Below are 22263 nucleotides of genomic sequence, written 5' to 3' on the forward strand. Positions count from 1 at the left end.
CAGGGGAGGGGCAGAGAGAGGAGGAGACACAGAATCTGAACCAGGCTCCAGGCTCAGAGCTGTCAGCACAGAGCCTGATGTGGGGCTCGAACTCACAAACCGTGAGATCATGACCTGAACTGAAGTCGGACGCTTAACCGACTGAGCCACCCAGGCACTCCCCCTAAAGATTTTATTTTCAATCTCTACACCCAACATGGGGCTCAAGCTGACAACCCCAAGATCGAGTTGCACACCCTCCCGACTGAGCCAGCCAGGCACCCGTCATACCACTTTTAGATGATAAAAACCTTTTGAATTTAAAACTTTAGCAGAGGCATGCTCCTTCCTGTCCCATAGCCTTTCCTCCTTGTGGGCATTTGAGCTAGCTCTTGTGTTGCCCAAGGCTTGAACCCCTTCCAGCTTCTGGGCTCCTACCCTTGTAGCTCCTTCTCTCCCTAATGCACCCTTTTCTTGCCACCAAACCTCCCCTCCCCACTCTGGTCCCCCAATCGCAGCACAGCTGACACATCCCAGGTTGGCTTTCCAAAATGTTCCAGGCCAGGGATGGATCCCTCTGAGTCATCTCACTCTGCCCTGTACTCTTCTTCCTTTGCACACACTGCAGTTTGTTCTTACATATTTGCTTGTATAATTACTTGAACAATGCTTGTCTCCACTTGACTGTACACCCTGTAAGAGCAGGGATTGTGTGTGTTGTGTGCATGTGTGTGTCTTGTGTTTCCTTATCAATCCATTGCCAGCACCTAACCCAATGACTATAAATTTTTTTATGAATGTTTCAGGGAAGTAAGAACTCTCTCTTTCAAAGACTATTGATGCATTTCAACCTTCTAGAAATTAGCTCTTGAGACCAGATGAAATGGTAATGTACTCCGAACTTTATTCACTTAAAATAAGGACTTTACTATACTTTATTTGATCAAAACATTATCTCCACCCCCACCACCCCCGTATTTGCAAAGCAGTTTTTCAGACTCCTTATAGAATTTACAAGATGTGTCAACAGTCTGCACTCTTTCACGGCATAGCTTGTCTTGGAAAATGAAGATAATTTCTTGAATAGTCCATCAGAGTATTCTCATAAAAATTTGAAAACCTTCTTCCACTGCACAAAAGTTAAGCAATATGCCACAAAAAAGACTTAATGATATAACTCAATAAAAATGTAAAACTGTTCATGTTTAAAGCACAATATAGTCGTGATAGCACACAACTATTAAAAGGAAGACAGGTGTCTGGGTGGCTCAGCTCATGATCTTGAAGTCCCTGAGTTCAAACTCAGGGATTAGCTTCGGATCCTCTGTCCCCCTCTCTCTGCCCCTCCCTGCTCATGCTCTCTCAAAAATGAAATTAAAAACATTAAAAAAAGAAAAGATAAAGCTATATGTATTGACAATGGCATATATATAATATATAGTAAGTAAATTGGGGGTGCCTGGATGGCTCAGTCCGTTAAGCATCTGACTTCGGCTCAGGTCATGATCTCATGACTTGTGGGTTCGAGCCCCGTGTCAGGCTCTGTGCTGACAGCTTAGAGCCTGGAACCTGCTTCAGACTCTGTGTCTCCCTCACTCTCTGCCCCTCCCCCACTCGTGCTCTGTCTCTCTCAAAAATAAATAATAAAAAAATTATTTAAAAAAAAGACAGTAAGTGAAAAATCAAGTTAAAAACAACATGTGTATCATGATTCCAATTTTGAAAAGAAATGTAATTGGTAGAATATGGATAGGAAAAAACATTTGGAGGAATATACACCAAACTGTCAGTTGGAGAGGGTGAAATTTGGAATTTTTCAGTATTTATGTTTTATATTATTATAATTCTTTTATATTTTTACACTAAACATCTATTACTTTTGTAATGTATTAAAAAAAAGGAAAGAGGGGCGCCTGGGTGGCGCAGTCGGTTAAGCATCCGACTTCAGCCAGGTCACAATCTCGCGGTCCGTGAGTTCGAGCCCCGCGTCAGGCTCTGGGCTGATGGCTCGGAGCCTGGAGCCTGTTTCCGATTCTGTGTCTCCCTCTCCCTCTGCCCCTCCCCCGTTCATGCTCTGTCTCTCTCTGTCCCAAAAATAAATAAATAAAAAAAAAAGTTGAAAAAAAAATTTTTTTTTTAAAAAAAGGAAAGAGAAAAATTTGTAAAAGAAAAAGACACTCAATTGGAACTCTTCCAAATGAATAATAAGGCAACACCTAGACAGAAAAACAGGCCAAATACATGAAAAACAGGACATTAGAAAAGGAAATACAAATGATCAATAAGCAGGAGAAAAAATGTTCATTCTTAATGAGAATCGAAGAAATACCAAGCAAAATGTTATTGCAGCCTGTTTTAGTTCATTAAATTGGCAGAGATTTAAACCATTATAATGACCAACAGGTCAGCAATGAGTGACACAGGCCATCTTGTTAGCTGATGGAAACTAACATAGATGGATACAACCTTTCAGAGGACAGTCTGGTAATCTGTATTAAAAAACCTGAAAATACATATACTTAATTCAATTTCTAGGAATTTATCCTACAAAAGTAGTCATAAGCACCACAATTTATATGCCAAGAATATTTGTACAGAGCTATCAGAGGAAAATTAGAAATATTGTTATTATCTATCAAAACGATATGAGTTAAATTAATCCTGGTACCTTCATACAAAATAATAATATGTAGCCATTTTTTAAAGTTTATTTATTTTGAGAGAGAGAGAGAGAGAGAGAGAGAGTGAGGAGGGGAGAGGCAGAGAGAAAGAATCCCAAGCAGGCTCCAGTACAGAGCCTGATACAGGGCTCTATCCCGTGCGTCATTAGATCATGACCTGAGCTGAAATCAAGAGTTGGACACCTAACTGACTGAGCCAACCAAGCGCCCCAATATGTAGCCATTTACAAAATGATTTAGAAGACTATTTAACAACTTTAAAAATTAATGTCTCTTATAAGTGAAGAAAAGCAAATTTCAAAAGGTGTATATATAGCATAACACAGATTGTGTGTGCACGCATACATATGCACATATTAAAAAGACTGATCACGATGTCAACAATTGTTATCCATAGTAGTATAAAGTGGAAATAACCTTTATTTTGTCCTGATTCTTCACTGGATTTTTCAAAGTTTCTCTAATGGTTATATAATGTATATCTTTATAGTCCTAAAAAAAAGTTCTTTTAAAAGTTGCTGGCCTAGGGGCGCCTGGGTGGCTCAGTCGGTTTAGCGGCCGACTTCGGCTCGGGTCATGATCTCACGGTCCGTGAGTTCAAGCCCCACGTCGGGCTCTGTGCTGACAGCTCAGAGCCTGGAGCCTGTTTCAGATTCTGTGTCTCCCTCTCTCTGACCCTCCCCCGTTCATGCTCTGTCTCTCTCTGTCTCAAAAATAAATAAACGTTAAAAAAAAATTTTTTTTTTTAAATTTTTAAATAAATGGTTACAACTACCCATAATGTTACTATAAAACCAGCCTGATTACCTTATTCAGAAATATATTAAAATTTTATCATAAGATAGTTTAAATACACAAAAAAGTTATATAAAAAATAGCTATGTACCCACATTATCTCCATGTATGTTTTTACACCTTTACTACATATGTAAATATCCGTGAAAATAAATAGTATTATTTTACCACTAAAAACCTTATATAATAATCGTGTCACAATACACAAGGATGTGTATTTTTAAGAATAGATGTTTCTATCATAATAACACACACTGTCAGTTGCTGGTTGAGGAGGGAAGTTTGCCACCCTCTCTGCCCACCAAGGGGTTATCATGGAGGTCAGAGCTGAGGCTCTAGTGAGGACTTGCCTGGATTGGAATCCAGGGTTGTTTTCTTCTTCTTCTTCTTTTTATAGAATTTTTTTCATTCTTTTTATTAATTATTCTGAGAGAGAAAGAGAACACATGGAAGTCGGGGAGGGGCAGAAAGAAAGGTCAGATCCTGACCTGAGCCAAAATCAAGTGTGGGACACTTAAACAACTGAGCCACCCAGGCACCCCTGGAATCCAGAATCTTCTATTCACCAACAGTGTAACATGAGACAAATTACTTACTCTGATTCACAGTGTTCTCATCTGTAAAACAGAGGTAATGACAGTTCCTATTTCATAAAGTGATGAGTAGAAATTAAGGTTATGCATGGGAAATGCTTGGTACGGTGAAACACAGTACCTAGAAGTGTCAATAGGTGTTACTATCATTGTCATCTTTATTATTGCAGATACGAACTCAGACATGGATCTAACATTCTTCCCACAATGAAACAGAATGTTGCGTTTGATACCCAGAGCCAACTCAGAGTAAGAGAGTATTTCGTGCTTTCTGCCTTCTTCCTGTGAGGTGCTGCTAGTTAACATTCAGCTTTGGCAAAGGTCGGGGATGGGAAGCCGTGCTTTATAGTGTTTACCAATTTCTATGGTGTAAAAATACTCCCACCGTGGTAGATTTCAACCTGAAGTTCACTGAATGCAGAGGCAGAAAGAGATGATCACAATCTTCTCTCTCAAACTCAAGGAGCCTGCCCCGGCACACCCAAGAGGTAATCTCTCTTCTCTTTTGCAGTCCCTTTGTTCCCTGATGAAACCAGATCTCTTCCCTCTCAGGCGGAGGACCTGTATGTCTACCTGCTGTCCTCCTGCAGAGGTAAGAGGCTGTGCCTGGAAGTTAGAGGAAGTCTTCAGGCCTGAACCTCAAAGCGATGCTCAGGCCCAGCTCACCAGACTGTCCATAGCAAATGGTACTTTAATTCTCATTTGCTAGTGTTCCCTACATGTCTACTGCCCTCGGGGGATCTTGGCTGTGGCTGTGGCTGTGACTTGGGTAAGACTGTTATCTTTGGATCACATCAACATAATGCCTTCTTAAGACCAAAAGCTCCCTACCTATTTTTAACATGTAGCATTTATATATGGCACTATTTTTGCTTAGGAAGTTAAAGTAATCATTTTTGTGTCTTTCCACAGTCTTCAAAATGATACTTTTTGATAACTACATAATTCCATTAATACACTTAAAATAAGGTGTCTGTAAAGGAAAAAGAACCAGGGGGCAAACACTGGGGAAAGAATAAGAATTTCAAGAACTGAGTATAGTCTTGAATATTAATAAGAGAAGTAAAGTGAACCATTGAATCTTCCAATTAGGTCACTAATGATTTTAGGAAGAGAAAGTTAATCTCTGTCCTGGGGGCAGAAGTAGGCAAAGACAGTGAAGGAATTAAGATCACATATTTGCCGAGTACCAGGGACTATGGTAGATGCTTTTCTTGCATGACCTCATGTGGAAGTTACAGCGAAGAAACCGAGGCTTGGAGTCGTTTGCTAACCGGCCCAGGGTTGCCCAGATCAGTCTTCACTTTATTGCAGTCAGGAGTGAATGAGAATGAAGACAGTAGAGACAGGAAGTATGAATAATTCTTTCTGGAATCATGACGGGGAAAGAAGAGAAAGCCAGGTGTAAGGACATGGAATCACTGCTTTTATAATAAAAACAAAGCTCAGTTCCTCCAAGGTTGACACTGAAAAAGAGCCCTCACGTGACTGCAAGGCCAGAAGCAGAGACCGCCAAACCCTAAACCCTGTCCCGGAGATTCATCTCTCTTCTGGGAATCTTGGCCTCATTATCTTTGCTCCAGCAAAGCCTGCTCAGATCTTTCTTCCTTTCCTATCTGAGACGCCAGCACAAGGTAACAAAAGGCATTTTTTAAAATTGAAGTATGGTTGACACAATGTTACACATAAAAGGCATTTCCTAACATCCCATGGCAAAACCAAATCAAAGCTAGAAAGTTTAAATGGAAGGGTAATGTTTCCTAACCTTGGCTGGTCATAGAAACTGCCCCGAATGTCAGGAGATTTGGATTCAGAAGGTCTATAGTGGCGGCCTGGCAACAGTGTCTTAAAGTAATTCCAGTTTATCCTTAAATTCCTGCAAGTTTGGGTATCACTGCACTGGCAAGTAACAGAGCAATAAACATAGTAACATACATCCGTGTGGTCTGGCTCCCAAGACAAAGCGTGCTTACAACCGTGTTGAGGTCCTCACCCTCATCTCATGGGTTTGATGCTACATTGGCACATGCCGGCTTCTTTAAACTCCGATCTGGGCCCAACAGAGGGAAGCCCTTGGCCAAATCCCAAGGTGGCAAGGAAGGAGGGAAAGAGGGCTTCTTCCATTCTTAACACTTCCCAAAGACTGGGTCATTAGTTCCTAACCAGCTTACCAAAACAGGCAAGGCCTGACTTCACCCGCCCTGTCCCCTTCTTTCCTGTCATCGCTCCAGCAGGAGGAATGGTGGCAGCCTGATGGCAGCCGGCTCTCTGCCACCCGATCCTCAGTCTCACCACGAGTGAGTCTTAGGGAGGGTGACCAGACATCCAGGCTTGCCCGGGGTTAGTCCTGACCTACCACTCCCAAGAGACCAGAGTCCTGTCTGGTTCGCTGTACTCTTTCATTCTCAGAAGGGTCCCAGTTGGGATGATAAATTATATAGTCACGCTGTCTATGAACGACGACGAGCTAGAACAAAAACAGGAGTGCACAAAAGCAAGTAGTAGTCTGCCAGCAATTTACATAATGACTTCCATTTATCAAGCAAATGACTCTGTGACACCACACACATCACTTCAATTAACCCTCACAGCAACCCCAGGAGGGACAAGGATTTTGCAAATGAGGGAAGTACCAGGGTCAAGCGCCTTGACCAGAGCCATCCAACTATGAGGAGCAGAACTGGATTCAAACATCCATCTGCGTGACCCCAACTTCTGCCCTGAAAGGGGCCTGGCTGACTCTTCAGGGCATGTGGACACCGCCCGCCCCCCCCCCCCGCCCCGCCCCCTGCCCCAGTCTCTGACCCTGTGAAGAAACAACTTTACCAAGAAAGCCGGTCACTTTCCACACTAAAGGAAAACTCTCAATATTCACATTTTCATCTCACATTTGAGAGTAGAAATCTGCTTCTGCAGCTGTTGTCGCTTGCTTGTTTCTGTAACCTGATTTGAAAGAACACTCCCAAGAGAAGCAACGAAGTCTGCAGAAGCACAGTTTGACTCAAATGGATCCAACCCGTTCGCAAATGGAAAATAACACTGAGGAATCAGTTTTGCATCACATGCATTGCCGCTTTGAGTTGTTCCTAATGGCACCGAGGACTTAAATGTAACCCAGAGAATGGATTAAAATCCTTGCTTTGTATTTGCATGATTTAATCTTCTAAACCTATTGCTCTCCCGGTAGAGGTGACTTTAAATTTTAGCTTTCACAGGGCCACCTGGGTGGTTCAGTTGGTTAGGCTTGCGGCTTCGACTCAGGTCGTGATCTTGTGCTTTGTGAGTTCAAGCCCCATGTTGGGCTCTGTGCTGACAGCTCAGAGCCTGGAGCCTACTTAGGATTCTGTGTCTCCTTCTCTCTCTGTCCCTCCCTGGCTTGTGATCTGTTTCTCTTAAAGATAAATAAACATTAAAAAAAATATTTTTAAAATTTTAAACTTTACTTTCATCACCAGATTGTCTGCAGTTTCCATCCCCCCCCCTTTATAAGACAAATGGGTATTTTTTTGCATTTTAATTTTTTATTCCAAAAGCACTCCCTTAATGCATTCTCTTTGACACACACACACACACACACACACACACACATCACACATAGGCTTAAGTGACCTTTGATCAATTACTCCAGTCTCAGACCTGTACACTGTTACTGATTTGGTTTTTTGTCCTTCTAGATATTTTTCTACTCAGGAAATTATTTTCTTCTACTTTCTGCCTTTTGCAATAAAGCTTCCAATATAACTGCTTTTCCCTTCCTCCCCTCAAACTCCGTCATGAGGAAGCAACATTTTAAAATCTCAGAGGTTGAAATCTCCCGGGGAGTTGTGGTGGCCCCCTTCTCTCTATCTAGTCTGTCCTTCACCCTGTTGAGTGCTTAAGAGCAAAAGCTCCAGAGTCAGACTTCTGGGCGTGAATCGTGGCTCCATCACTTACTACCTGAGTGACCTTGGGCAGGTTCATTCATTCATTGTTTGTTCAGTAAATATTTATTGAGTGCCCATTAAGTGTTAGGGATATAATGGTGCACAAGACAATATTCTGACCCTTACAGAGCTTGTATTCTAGTGGGAAACACAGAATATAAGCTTATGAATGAATAGAGCATAATTCTAGGATGCAATAAATGCCATGAAGGAAAATGAAACAGTCAGGGGACAGATACCACCTTTTTCAATGTAGGTGATCAGAGAAAACTTCCCTGGGGACATGACGTTAGAGCAGAGAGCTAAGTAAAGTCAGAGAACAAGCCATGAAAAGTTGTGAAGGGAATGGCAAGTACAAAGGCCCTGAGGCAGAAACCAACTTCAGGTGTTGGAGGAACAGCAGGAAGGCAAGTGAGCTGAAACAGTGTAGGAGAGAGAATGGTGGTACATGAAGCATTCTGCTTTCCACCACCATCCCCGTCTTCTTACCCCTGTTGTACCCAAACCCCCAAACTTCTGCGTATCCCTGTAGTACCTCAACTCCAGCTCTGTGGGTCCGACAGCCTACTGTTTTCCTACCTTTTTATTGCTCCTCCCCTCTCTCATATCCTCACTTCCCTCCTTAACCAGCTTGGTTTCAGAGTCCAGTATAGTAACTTCTCCCTTGCATAAACACTCAACTCCTCAGCTGCCCATCATCTTTCTTTCCTCAGACTTGTAACACTTCCTCCCCCAATCCTCGTCTTCGCTGACAGACTTCCTGTTTCGCCGAGAAAATAGAAGCAAGCCAGAGAGGGCTCCACAAGCTCCCACCTGCACTTGTCCCCCATCCCTGCCTTCCGTCCTGTGGGTGCCAGGGAGGAAGGCCCTCCTGCAGGTGCACACACTCCATCCCTCCAGCCTTCTCTGGTGAGTGTCCTTCTTTCTCCTTCATGGTGCCATCAGCAGGACTTTCCTGCACTGTCACAAGGCCACCTCCTGATGACCCACCTGCCCCTGCAGCCACCACCTCATGTTTCTGACCGTCTCTACAGCACAACCACTTTTGCTCACCACCTTCACCTTCTTTTTCTGCATCCCCTCTGAACCCTTGCCAGCCTGCTGTGTCCCACTGTCCCACTGAAACTCCTCGTTTGCTAAGCCTTCCACGTTGGCAGACCCAATGCTTGATCCTCATTTCCCAGACCTGTGGCAGCATGGGAGCCCTCTTCCTGCGCTGTCCTGACCTCCATTATTGTTCCTGTTTCTGACTCCAAGCAAGGCTCCCTGCAACCACTCCTGCCCATCTTCACAGGCACATCTCTGACCTGCTCATATTCCTCCCCTGCTGCGCACCCACTCAGTGTCCAAGTCCTGGGTGGGGCAGGGAACTCCAAGTTCCTACATGGCCTGCCCTCTCCCCAAACCACCCCCAGGACCTCTCTGACCTCTGCTTACTGCCATACCTTACTCTCTGTGCTCTAGACACGTCTGCCTCATTGCTGTTCCACAAACACGCCAAGCACACTCTTCCACAGGGCCTTTGCACTTACTGTTCCCTCTGTCTAGAATGTTCTTCCTCCAGAATCCACTTGGCTCACTCCTTTGTCACCTTCATATTTCTGCTCTAGTGTCACTTTCTTGAGAAGACCTTCCTGGCCATCCCCTCAGCCATCCTGGTGGCCCCTCACTGCCACTCAGCACTCCCTAGTCTCCTTTTCTTTTTTTTTTTTAAGTTTTTTTTTTTTATTAATCTCTACATTGTGGGGCACAAACTCATGACCCCGAGGTCAAGAGTCACATGCTCTACAGAATGGGTCACCCAGGCTCCCTCCTATTCTCCTTTTCTACTTCATTTTTCTCCATAGAACTTACTACTATCTGATAGCCTACATATTTTTTTAATTACTGTTTCCTCCCACTAGAATGTAAGCTCTATGAGTTAAAATTTAAAAAGACTACTCTTGCGGGGGCGGGGGGGGGGGTTGTGCCTTGGTGGCTCAGTTGGGTGAGCGTCCAACTCTTGATTTTGGCTCAGGTCGTATCTCACAGTTCATGAGTTCAAGCCCCACATCAGGCTCTGTGCCCTGACATTGTGGAGCCTGCTCGGGATCCTGCCTCTCCCTCTGTCTACCTCTCCCCCACTTGCTCTCTATCTCTCTCTCAAAATAAACTTCGAAAACCTTAAAAAAATAAAAAAATTAAAAGACCACTCTGGGGAGATACAGGCGTCCAGTTACAGAATGAATTCAGCATGGGGATGAAAGTTACGGCAGAGGGAATATAGTCAGCGACATTTTAATAGTGCTGCATGGTGACAGATGATGGTTACACCGTAGTGAGCACAACATCAAGTTTTGAGAAGTCAAATCAACTGTCTTGTACACCTAAAACCAATGTAACACTGTGTCAACTATACTCAAATAAACACATTTTTAAAAAAGAAAAAGAAAAAGGCCACTCTGGCTGCTGTGTGTAGGGAAGACTGTACTGGGCTGGGGGTGGGGTGGCAGTTGAAGGGTAAGGCAAAATCCAAGCAAGATAGATAATGAGGCCCTGAGCTAAGGTGGAAAAAGGTTAGGGGCTCCTGGGTGGCTCGGTTGGCTAAGCGTCTGACTTTGGCTCAGGTCATAATCTCACAGTTCATGAGTTTGAGCCCCACATCATGCTCTCTGCGGTCAGTGCAGACCCTGCTTCAGATCCTCTGCCCCTCTCTCTTTCTCTGCCCCTTCCCTGCTCCTGCTCTCTCTCTCTCTCTCCCTCTCTCTTTCTCTCTCTCAAAAATAAATACACATTAAAAAATATATATGAAAAAAAAGGTCAGAGTTTTGGATATATTTTGGAATTATCACAGACAGAACTTGTTATAAATTGGATGAGGGGTCTGAGAGAAAAGAGGAATTTGGTTTGGGGCCTCGGTGCTTTCTGAGATGGTTTCCCTAACTGTAAAATGGGGACAATTAGAATGTCCCCCTGTGGAACTGTGGCAGAAAGGGATAGAAGACATCCAGTGTCACACAGTGTTGGGCACGTAGTAAACGCTCAGTAAACGTTGGCGCTTATTACTGCCCCAAAGATGACCGTGTTTCCCTGCTTCCTGGGTAAATAGGATTACAGAAATAGCCACCCCACAGAGACTGAGGAAACAAAACATTTTTTGTCGAGTGCACCCTCCCCTCCCGAGGGATAGGCTTTTACTTTATTTAACAGAATACTTAACATTAGTGTTGGAACAGTTTACTTGCACACAGATACATAAAAGGATTCCTCACATTTCAAAAGAATCCTAAATCGCCTTTAAGTAGTGTTTGTCCATTTGATACTTAGCAGAAAGAGTAACTAAACGCTGAAATTACAAACCTCTGCCGATTAAAAATCAATCCAAATGTAAGAAAAGTACATCTGAAATAATAATGATTTTTCAGGTATTTGCTGCATTTTAATACACTAGATGCTAAAATACCACACTGTCTGGTTCAATACCTGGCAACACTCTTTGTCAGTGTAACTCAGCTTTCTGCAAAGGCAACACCCAGCCCTTTTTGGCTGCCTTGGCCTGTCCTCATTTCCCCCTGGAAAACTGTTTTAAACCTAGTACAGATAACATTCTGCCTGTCTTACAATTAGCAGCTTCTCTCAATGGGTCAGCTGGTTTCACAAGTGCTTCTGTGGGCTAGCCCTGTATCTTCTTTCAAAACCTCTCAAAGGCAGCCTCCAGGTTGCCTGTGAAAAGCTGCCTGTGGGGAATTTAGGGGCTGCTCTGGGACCTTCAGGGACTTTCCTGCTAGCATCTCTGTCCCACCAGATCTCCCTGATTATTATCTCCATGATTATTATTCCCCCCACTCATTGGTAGACCAGCCATTCTTCTTCTTAGCTGCCAGGCACCCTGGGAGATTGGTGAGGAGTCCCAAAATCTGAGGTGCCTTTCCCTCCCTGCCCCGTAACTGAACTTCTCCTTAAATGCTTATACTACCTGGGAACCTGAAAAAACAACCTTAATTTTGAACTGGAGCTAAAAGAATTTGCCCAGTGGTTGGGTCTCTGCTCCATGACCTCCAGACTCAACTGGAAAAGACTCTTGCTTCTGAAAGTAGGGTCTTAGATGGACCAGCAGGCTCACCAGGAAACTTGTTAGAAATACAGAATCAGAGGTGGCATTCTGGGCCTGTTGAATCAGAATCTGAGTTTTAACACGACGCCCAGGTAATTCCCACACATCTTCAAGTTTGAGAAGCCAGAGAAGTGCTCTGGCCCCTCCCTTCCTGCTTGCTACGGAGAATTCTTGTGTTCTGTTTAAGGGACTTTAAGCCCAAGCCTAGTGTTCTGTTTAAGGGACTTTAAGCCCCAGCCTACTACATTGTGCTCACTTTCCTTCCTTCCTCCCTTCCTCCCTTCCTCCCTCCCTTCCTTCCTGCCTTCCTTCCTTCCTTCCTTCCTTTTCTCCCTCCCTTCATTCCTTTCTTCCTTTCTTTCTTTCTTGATCTCTATACCCAATGTGGGATTCAGGGTTGCATGCTCTATCAACTGAACCAGCCAGGCACCCCGTTTTCACTTTTCACTGAATCCGGAGCCCAGGACTTCCCATACCTACTCTGCCCTTCTCCCTCACAGTCTTTGTTTGTTTGTTTGTTTGTTTGTTTTTATGGACCCCTTTCCCTTCTACAGCCCTGTTCCCCCACTCAAGGCTCCGCTCCTGGGGCATTCCCTGGAAGGCAGATTTTTCTGCTGTGCTTCTCCCAAAGTAGAGCCTGTGATACCAATCCGAGGGTCCCCTCTTCTGCATCTCTTAGAGCTGCCTTAACCTGTCCAGTGACAGTCCCTTAAAGCTGGGCCACACTGCCCCCCGCCCTGGTCTTTGGATGGATGTGAGAGGTCTCACGCAGAGCAGGGGACTTGCCAAAGCTTACTCTGAAGTTGAGACCTCCCAGCCTTCCCCCACTGCATAGACATACTGTTCCTTTTCCCTGCCAGCTAGTCCTTTCAGCCTCAACAGAGAAGCAGAACACAAGTAAAGGCTACCTTCAAGTGGAGACACCCAGGGAAGGAGGGGGATGTGGACCGACAACCAGCTTCAACCAGCTTCGGAAAAAGAGTCAGGACTCCTTGGAAACTAGCCAGCAGGAGGGGCAGGTACATTTAAAATGCTCCAAGCACTTGATTCTTTGAAGATTTGAGGATTTGAGTTTAGGGTTGTTTTTAAGCTTTCCAAATGAGAAAAAAAAAAAATTATCAGAAACCTTTTCTGGACGTTGGAAACTAGAGGCTCTCCTAAAATACTAACGAAAGGCTTCTTGGCTCTCAATCTAGTGGTCAGGTTATTTAACCACACATTCTTTCCCACACCTTTATCATTTATTATGCAACCGATTCCCATCCCAAAAGGTATATTAAAAGCCAACTTTCAATCTTTTAAAAAAGTGCCCTTGGAATGTTATCCTCATTATTAAAATAGTGTCTTTCCAAATTTTTATTCAGCAGACAATTATTACAGGACTTTTTATGTACCAAGCACTGTCCTAGGAGGTTTACAAAAATTAGCTCATTGGATCCTTAAAATAATCTAATAAAATATGTACGGTTATTAACTATGTTTATAGATGAGGAAATTAAGTCACAAAGAGGTTAAGTAACTTGCTTATGGTCACACAGTTAATAAGGACAGAACCAGAATTCATATCCAGAAAGTCTGGGTGGGTCACAGTCATATGCTGAATCACTAGACTCTGCTGCCTCTTTAAAGGCCTGGGTATGTGTGTGTGTGTTTATTTATATTTATATTTTAAATTTAATTTCAATTTTATTTATATGTAAATATAAAATATAGTTTATTTACTATACAATACATATATGACATATTTTTTACATTTACATATTATGTATTTTTATATGTATATTATATACATACATAAATCTATATGAGAGAGAGTGTGAAAGAGAGATAGAAGGATTCTAGTTGTAGTTTTTCCAAATGGCCACCTTTCCACGTGTTTTCAAAACATGCCTTAAACCCAGTTTTGAAAGAAGTATACTTTTTCTATAGACATATCCTCTTGAGGAGTCTAGAGGACTGTTTCACAAACTTCAGCTTCCTCATCTGAGAAATGTGCTAGCTGGATTAAAGGAACTAGTTTGTCGAATGAGTGTAATGAGCCCTTCAACTTTAAAATTATTAAAATTTCCTGAAAAAATATCCAGGTAATTTTTCTTCTTTAAGTTTGATTCTACCAGAGAGGTCATGGCTTAGTATTCCTTAAGCTAATTCCGGCCTGTTCTTGTGCCCTTGGACTGAACATAATCCAGGCTTGTTCTGTACAATTGGTAACGTCTTAATGCGTATGTGCCAGGTTTAAGTTTAAATTTCTGTAATCTCAGCTCAGGCCTCGGGTTCACCCAAAAGGTAACGCTCCAGTAAACAAGCCCGGGCAAAGGAACGGCGTTCTAGCTACTGATGCAAGTCCGCCCTCTGCTGGCCTTATGGAGGTGATGCGGCCTCATGAAGGGACCTCTTCCCCTCCTGGGTACAGCCCAGCTTTAGCCTTTCCCCTCCTCCTATAGCATTCCTACGAAGCAACATTTGTTTAGCACATATCCTGAGCTAGGCACAAGTGTGCTTAGGACTGGAGATCAAAGATAAATAAAACTGTCGCAGCCTTAAAGGATCTCACAGCCTATTGGGGCACACCCAAATCAGATCATTATAATTCAACTTGAGAGTTGTGTCACTAGAACTGTGCCTCCTGTACCATAAGTTTGCAACCACAAGTGGCATACAAGAGCCCAAATCAAACACCACAGTACAATGCCCTTTTGTTAGGGAGGGAGGACTATGACTCATTCTAGCATTTTCTCTGTGCACAGAAACAGACGACCTGCATAGGAACAATCTGGCTAACCTATGTTCCCTTAGAGATCCAGGCTACCTGGGAGTTGTCCTGACCATCCCCCCTCCAAGATGGGTGTGAGAGGGGATGCAGAGAAAGGTCAGGATTTGAGAGAAGGAGAGAGAGAGAGAGAGAGAGAGAGAGGAAGAGGAAGTTAAGAATAGGGGCCAGGAGATACCTAAGTGGCTCAGTCGGTTAAGCACACGACTTTGACTCAGGTCATGATCTCACAGTTGGTGAGTTCGAGCCCCTGCATGGAGCTCTGTGCTGACAGCTCAGAGCGTGGAGCCTGCTTCAGCTTCTGTATCTTCCTCTCTCTCTGCTCCTTCCCTGCTGGTACTCTCTCTCAAAAATAAACATTAAAAAAAAAAAATAGGGGCCAGGAGGATACCTATGCATTTCCACATTAAATGAGTCAGTGGCTTTAAAATATACAACCAAGATCTTTGACTTTTGGTAAGGAGATTCTAGCTTATCTTCCCAACTAGATTTTGCTGGATTTTGTTTTTTTGATAGAATTTCTCTGGTTATGTTTTTGAAACTAGGCCAGGAGACTTCCTGACTTTCTAAAATACAAAAATTACCTCTGCTCCTCTTCTCAAATGTATATCAGACTCTGGACATACCCAGCAACCCTGTGTGCCTTTTAGTTAACTTTGTCTCCTCTAGCAATGATTTCCTTTCCTTTCACTTTAAAAGAAAGTCCTGCTGTTAACAAATATGCTATACAAGCCAAGTGAGGGGAAGAACTTGGAGGAAGAGGAAGAACACATTTTCCTTAATTTCTTCTCAAAATACATGAGGGGACAAAATAAAAGAGAAATAAAGAGGATAAATATGTCACTCAATGCAGTAGTCACTCTGGACAAATTTCTTGAAACCAAGATCTAAAGGAACAGCCATCATAGCAACAAATAGTGGACATAATTACAAATGAAGACCTTGGATGAAATCTCTAAAACAGTTCTTACAAAGGTGTAGTTCACAAAAATCTATGCAGAAGGGAGAAAGAAAAGACAAAATTGGAACCTCATGAGAGTCGAGAAAAAAGCAAAAGGGAGAAGGGAGACAGGAGAAGGTTGGGGAAACAGAGAGGAATATGAAGTATGAGTAGCCACAGGGCAGGGGCTGCACCATGATGAACATCTTACATTTACAATTAAAATGTAAGAAATGCATGTCATTGAAAAAAGCAGGCTTTTTTTCTACTCTAGTGAGAGTAGAACTTAAATGTTCTCTCTCTCTCTTTCTCTCTCTCTCTCTCTCTCTCTCTCTCTCACACACACACACACACACACACACACAGGCAAATACGCGACAAATGCAGGCAACACAGAAGTCCATAGAGTGGAAAGTGAAAGCCCCTTCCCCCCACGCCCACCCTCTCAAACAGGTGCCTCTAATGGAAGTGGGAGGGGTGCAGGGGGAGGTGCAGGTGGGAGGCAGTGAGCACCTAAGGCAAGTGGCCACACTCTGACCTGCTGAAGCCCAGCCCAGGATACTTGTGGTTAACCCAAGTGTTTTCAGCCAATGGCTTAACAGAAAATGCTTAGACAGGCTTCCTGCCCCTGAAAATCCTCACCTAATTCTCAGCAGATGTGAGCCCTATTACCAAACAACAACAACCCCCACCCCAATTTTATGCAATCAACAAAATCAAAACCTAAATTTTTATGCATGTCTGAAATGTTAAGAATGTACCTGTAAGGGGGCACCTGGGTGGCTCAGTCAGCTACGCGTCCGGCTCTTGATTTCAGCTCAGGTCAATGATCTCGTGAAGTCGGCTTCAGGCTCTGCTTTGACAGCATGGAGCCTGCTTGGGATTCTCTCTCCCTCCCTCTCTCTCTGCCCCTGCCCTGCTCTCTCTCTCTCTTTCTCAAAATAAGTAAACTTTAAAAAATAATAAAATATTTTAAAAAAGAATGTACCTGTAGAAATTTTAAACACAGCACATTAAGCTTTGTGAAGTAAACTGAGTGAAAGGGTGTAAAACAAATACACAAATGTCACTGTAATGACCAAGGTAGCTGGTAGGTAGTGGTAAAAGCTGACCAGAAGGTTCACCTGGTTATATCATATTTATTCTTCATTTATCTGCCCTAATTCAGGGGAGGTAGGATCGTAGGAGGCAGTGAGGATAAGGATGGGGTAGAGGGGACGGTCCACTAATGTGTTGTGCCTGGTGAAAATGCAAACGCGTTGAACTTCCACAGTTACATTAGAATTTCATACATCTTGTAGAAAGGTTCAGATAGTATTTTCTCATGTAGCTTTAACACAAAATAAAAACTCCCAAAGAATGGTTAGCATATAGTACTTTACCTGTTATACAAATAATAATAAATACTATTTATGTAACACATGATGAATAATATTTATGAGTAAATACAGACTCTCCTTCATATAATTATAAAAAAAGTTCTAATCATTTTATTAATAATCCTTTATATCATAATTCTTTAATTAAAGTATCAATTTGGCCTTTAACCAGAATATCCCCTAGGTTCTAGGAAGGTTAGGACTAGTACAGTGCTCTTTGTATCTCCCATGTTGTGCCTTTGTAGAGTTAGTTGGTTGGCTGGTTTATACCCTACTTTGTTCCACGAGAGATTTAAGATTACTCAATGCCTTTCCATCAGAGGTGCCAGATTGTATTGAACTGTATGCTGCTAGGCTGTGTATATATGTTTATAAAGAATGTGTGCCAATTACAGCAGCCATAATATTAGATGAATATAATTGAATAATACTGAATACCAAAACTGATGTTAACAAAAACAAGTTACACACACACACGCGCGCGCGCGCACACTTTTTTTTTTTTTCTCTGTAGCTTTTTTGAGCACTAACAGAAGAGAAATGCATAAAAGATAAAGTCAAGCTGGGGTAGGTTCAAGGCAGTGAGTTCTTTGGAGTCCCTATCAGATGAGTGGATTTCTATCTGTTTAGTTATCCAAACAAACACAACAGAATAGAGATGTGAAGATAACTCAAGATTCTATCATCTCAGCATATAGTCCTTGCAAACTGCTGTCTTCTGTCTCCTTTTGGTTCTAAAGGAAAAAAGATACAAATCCCTGTTCTCTCTAGGGAGCTAATCCTCTGTTAAAATAGGCAAACCACGCAGCCCTTTATGTTTATTTGCAGTGTAGAATTATATAGCAGGGTAGAGGTACCAAATGCATTCAATAAATAAAATGCACTTTATTTAAAATAGAGAAGGATTTCCTTGGGGAACAAAAGCAGGAATGTTACAGTAATTTTGTGAATCATCCAGGCATAATTACCAACCAACAAAAATAAGATATTCCATAATGCTCTCAGTCTTTATTAAATTCTGGTTTCTAGGGCATTGTTCTGCTGTTCGCTTTTGTTCAAACAAAGTCTTTACAACCAATACCCCTTATCTGTCAATATATGTACAGGGTGGAAATCTTTATAATCATGGAAGTTTTTGTGCATAAAAGTTGTCTAGGTCCCAGCTCTGAGTATGCAGTGAGCACAGGCCACAGGAGCATCACTAGGCCCAGGGACCCTGGGTTGACTGGGTCTTACTGGAGGGATCCTGAAATAACACAGCTAAAAGTGGAAAAACAGAAGCTAAAGTCTCAGCCTGTAAAATGGGCCTTGCATGACATCAGAGGGCAAGTAAAGTCAACAATGGGAGAACAGTGGTGGTTAAGACTCAGAAGCTAAGAAAAAGTCTTTAGGAGCCATGAGTCAACTAGAACCATTCAAAACTAAGGCCAAAATATTCCCCATCCCCCTTTCTCAGTCATTATATTACCAACTTAATTTACACTAAGAAATTAATAGTCATATGAGATGATGATGATGATGATGTTGGCATGAGTGGGGTTTTTTTCTCCTTGAATTCTAGACATACGATGTAACAACTCTTAATTATAAGCTACTTTACTGGTTTGCTTGAGTAACCACTGTCACAGGGATCAGAAATACTCAAACAGTGCATTCTCTCTGCAGATCAACAGGGGAATCAGAAGATAGCCCGGTGAATGAGGAGTCAGCCAAAGGGAGTCCAAAGAATAAAGTCACAGTGACATAAGGCTTTGATAGCTTAGGCAACCATCTGACTCTTGGGGCACCTTACTCCCCAAAGCATCTACATTAGGACCAGAATGTCCACTGGGAATAGAAATGCTAGTTGGCAGTCCTACGGGATCCAAAACTGTGAGAAAGGGAGAAGTTCAGTTTCTACAGGCTAGGGAATATAAAGGATTTTGAAGTTTATTTTTTGTAAATTGGAGAATTTTTTTTAAATATAAAACATTTTTCATAGGCCCCCTAAATCCTCCTAGGACCTTGGTATGGAGTCTGTAGTATCCCATGATAATGGTCCCGACAGTTGTAGCCTCAGCCAGATATGCAGGAACCAGCATTCCTGACAGAATTGAGGGAGTACAGGTACTAGTTACTGGGACTAAGCCATGAATGGAATGCCCCGTAAGAACAGAGCCAAAACTGTATTCCCCAATACCTGGTTCATAGTAGGCAAAAATAAGTATTTGAAAATGAATGAACAAATGAACAGGTAAACCAGAAAGCCAAAGTAGAGGAATGATAAGGTAAGTAGTTTTAAGTAGTAAAAACCGCAAGAGATCAGAATCCAGGAAATTAGATGAAGTCTAAAAGACTACAGCACCTGGTAATCAGAATACAGATCTAATCATAGTCATGGCCTCTGCATTTCCTGCTGAATTCGGGTGGCATTAAGTTTCTTGATATTTTTTCCAACATTTTATTATGCAAATGTGTAAACATATAGCAAAATTGAGACAATTTTATAATGAATACTGTACATTTACCATCTGGATTCTACCCCTAATATTTTATTTTACTTAATCACACATCTATTTATTTCTCTATCCAGTTGTCTATTCATCTTATTTTTTATGCATTCCCAGGTAAATTGCCGACATCACTGTATGTGCCCCTAAATAATTCAACACACATATCATTAACTAGAGTTAAAGATTTGTTGATGGTTTTTTTTTAATTTGAAGTGAAATTTATATGCAATTAAATGCAAAATCTTACTTGTAAGTCCCCAAGTTTTAACAAATGCCTACACCTGTGTATCCCAAATCCCTACTAAGATATAGAACACTACTATCACCTCAGAAATTAGTCATAATTTTTTACGAGTGATGATTTTCTTGGGAGAATGAGGGTAGAAGTGTTGAAACTTCAGTGTGGTCTGATTGCAGCTTAAAACAGCAGGGAAGAACTTTCAGGTAGTCCTATGTTGGGGAGTAAGTAGAACCCCATGAGCATCATCTTAAGAAATGATCTCAGGGCACGTGGGTGGCTCACTTGGTTAGACAACTGATTCTTGATTTTGGCTCAGGTCATGATCTCACAGCTGGTGGGATGCTCTGCATTGGCAGCGAGGAGCCTGCTTAGGATTCTCTCTTCCTCTCTCTCTGCCCCTCCCCTGCTTGTGCACACACAGAGAGCTCTCTCTCTCTCCCTCTCTCTCTTTCTTTCTTTCTCTCTTTCTCAAAATAAATAAGCTTTTAAAAATGATCTCAAGGGATTCATAAGAATGATTGATTACTAGCTGTTGTTGAACTTCAGTCTTAAGTTAAAGAAAATACAAGTACAGCCAGGTTGTAGCAAACTTCTTTCTTCTATAACGTACTCTACACTGACAAACACACAGAAGGAAAGGCGCTCGCTTGAATCCCACTTGTACCTCTGACAGGTCTGGAACTCAGTTGGCCTGACTCACTGCCAGAGTCCAGACTCTTCTGCATGGCTTTCTGCACTGTTTCTAGTACCCAGACAAATTAAATTTCTAAAGCCAATAAGCCAATAAGTCTTATTTCCTCTCAGAATTGGGTGCTGAAAACCACTCAAAAAGCTTTCTTAGTATAAATCTTAAGGTAATAAAACACAATCATTCATATTACCAGATTTGATCTTCATTTAACTGGTATTTTGCTGTGCAACATTTCGGATGTGGCTTCTGGCATCAGAATATGGAACCTGAGTCACATTTGTGTCATACATGGGCATTATGATGTCATCAAAATAAAACACCCTTTAAAAACTTTTATTATGGAAATACTCAATTGTACACAAAAGTAGAGAATATAATAATGAATCTCCATGGACTTATCACCCAGCCCCAACAACTATGTTCTTACTAACATGCATTCAAGATTTGCCCATGTTGTGGCATGAATCAATACAGGGCATGTTGTTCCCCTGTATGGCTTACCACAGTTTGTTTATTCCTTTACACCTTGATTACTTGTTCGGAGGCAGCTGTGAATAAATACTTACTACCCATTTTTGTGTGAACAAAAGTTTTCGTTTTAATTGGGTAAATACTTAGGAATAGGATTGCTGCTGGACCACGTGATAAAAGTATATTTAACTTTGTAAGCAATGGCAAAATTTTTTTCTTAAGTGGCTGTACTATTTTGCATTTCCGGCAGCAATGAATGAGAGTTCCTGTTGCTCCTTGTCATGGCCAACATTTTGTATTCATCTCCTTATTTTAGCCATTCTAATAGAAGTGTAGTAGTGATGCATTGTAGTTTTAAGTTATGTAACCCTAATGGACTAACGATGTTGAACGCCCTTCCATATATTCATCTGCCATCCATATATCTTCTTAGAGAAGTTTCTTTTCAGATATTTTGCCCATTTTTTAATTGGGTTGTTTTATTACTGTTGAGGTTAAAGAGTTCTTTATACATTCTAAATAGAACTACCATATGACTCAGTCATTCCACTACTGGGTACCCAAAGAATACAAAAACACTAATTTGAAAAGATACATGCACCCCTATGTTTATAGCAGCATTATTTACAATTGCCAAACTATGGAAGGAGCCCAACTGTCCATCAATAGATGACTGGATAAAGAAGATGTGGCATATGTATACAATTATTCAGCCATAAAAAATAATGAAATCTTGCCATTGGCAATGACATGGATGGAGCTAGAGAGTATAATGCTAAGTGAAATAAATCAGTGAGACAAATACCACGATTTCACTCTTATGTGAAATTTAAAAAACAAAACAAACAAGCAATAAAGAGACAAACCAAAAAACTGACTCTTAACTAGAGAGAGCAAACTGATTGCCAGAGGGGAGGTGGGTGGAAGGATAGGTGAAATAGGTGAAGGGAATTAAGAGGACACGTAACGTGATGAGCGCTGAGCAATGTAGAGAATTGTTGAATCACCATATTGTACACCTGAAGCAGATATAACGCCATATGTTAACTATACTGGAATTGATATGAAAAAAAATAAATTGCATCAGGGGTGCATGGCTCAGTGAATAAAGCATGCAACTCTTTTTTATTTTTTTTAATTTTTAAAATATAATTTATTGTCAAATTGGCTTCTATACAACACCCAGTGTTCATCCCAACAAGTGCCCTCCTCAAT

General features: G+C 41.8%; 1 long non-coding RNA gene across 1 annotated transcript; it reads right to left on the bottom strand.

Annotated features, from left to right (window-relative positions):
* Positions 1–3828: 3828 nt before the first annotated feature.
* On the bottom strand, positions 3829–20833 carry LOC125934125 (uncharacterized). Its single transcript, XR_007461229.1, has 3 exons — positions 20768–20833; positions 5239–5416; positions 3829–3881 (listed from the first exon to the last, which is right to left on the bottom strand). It is a non-coding gene; the product is annotated as an uncharacterized LOC125934125 (long non-coding RNA).
* Between the last annotated feature and the right edge of the window lie 1430 nt (positions 20834–22263).

Source organism: Panthera uncia (assembly GCF_023721935.1).
Source record: "Panthera uncia isolate 11264 chromosome A1 unlocalized genomic scaffold, Puncia_PCG_1.0 HiC_scaffold_16, whole genome shotgun sequence".
Lineage (NCBI taxonomy): Eukaryota > Metazoa > Chordata > Mammalia > Carnivora > Felidae > Panthera > Panthera uncia.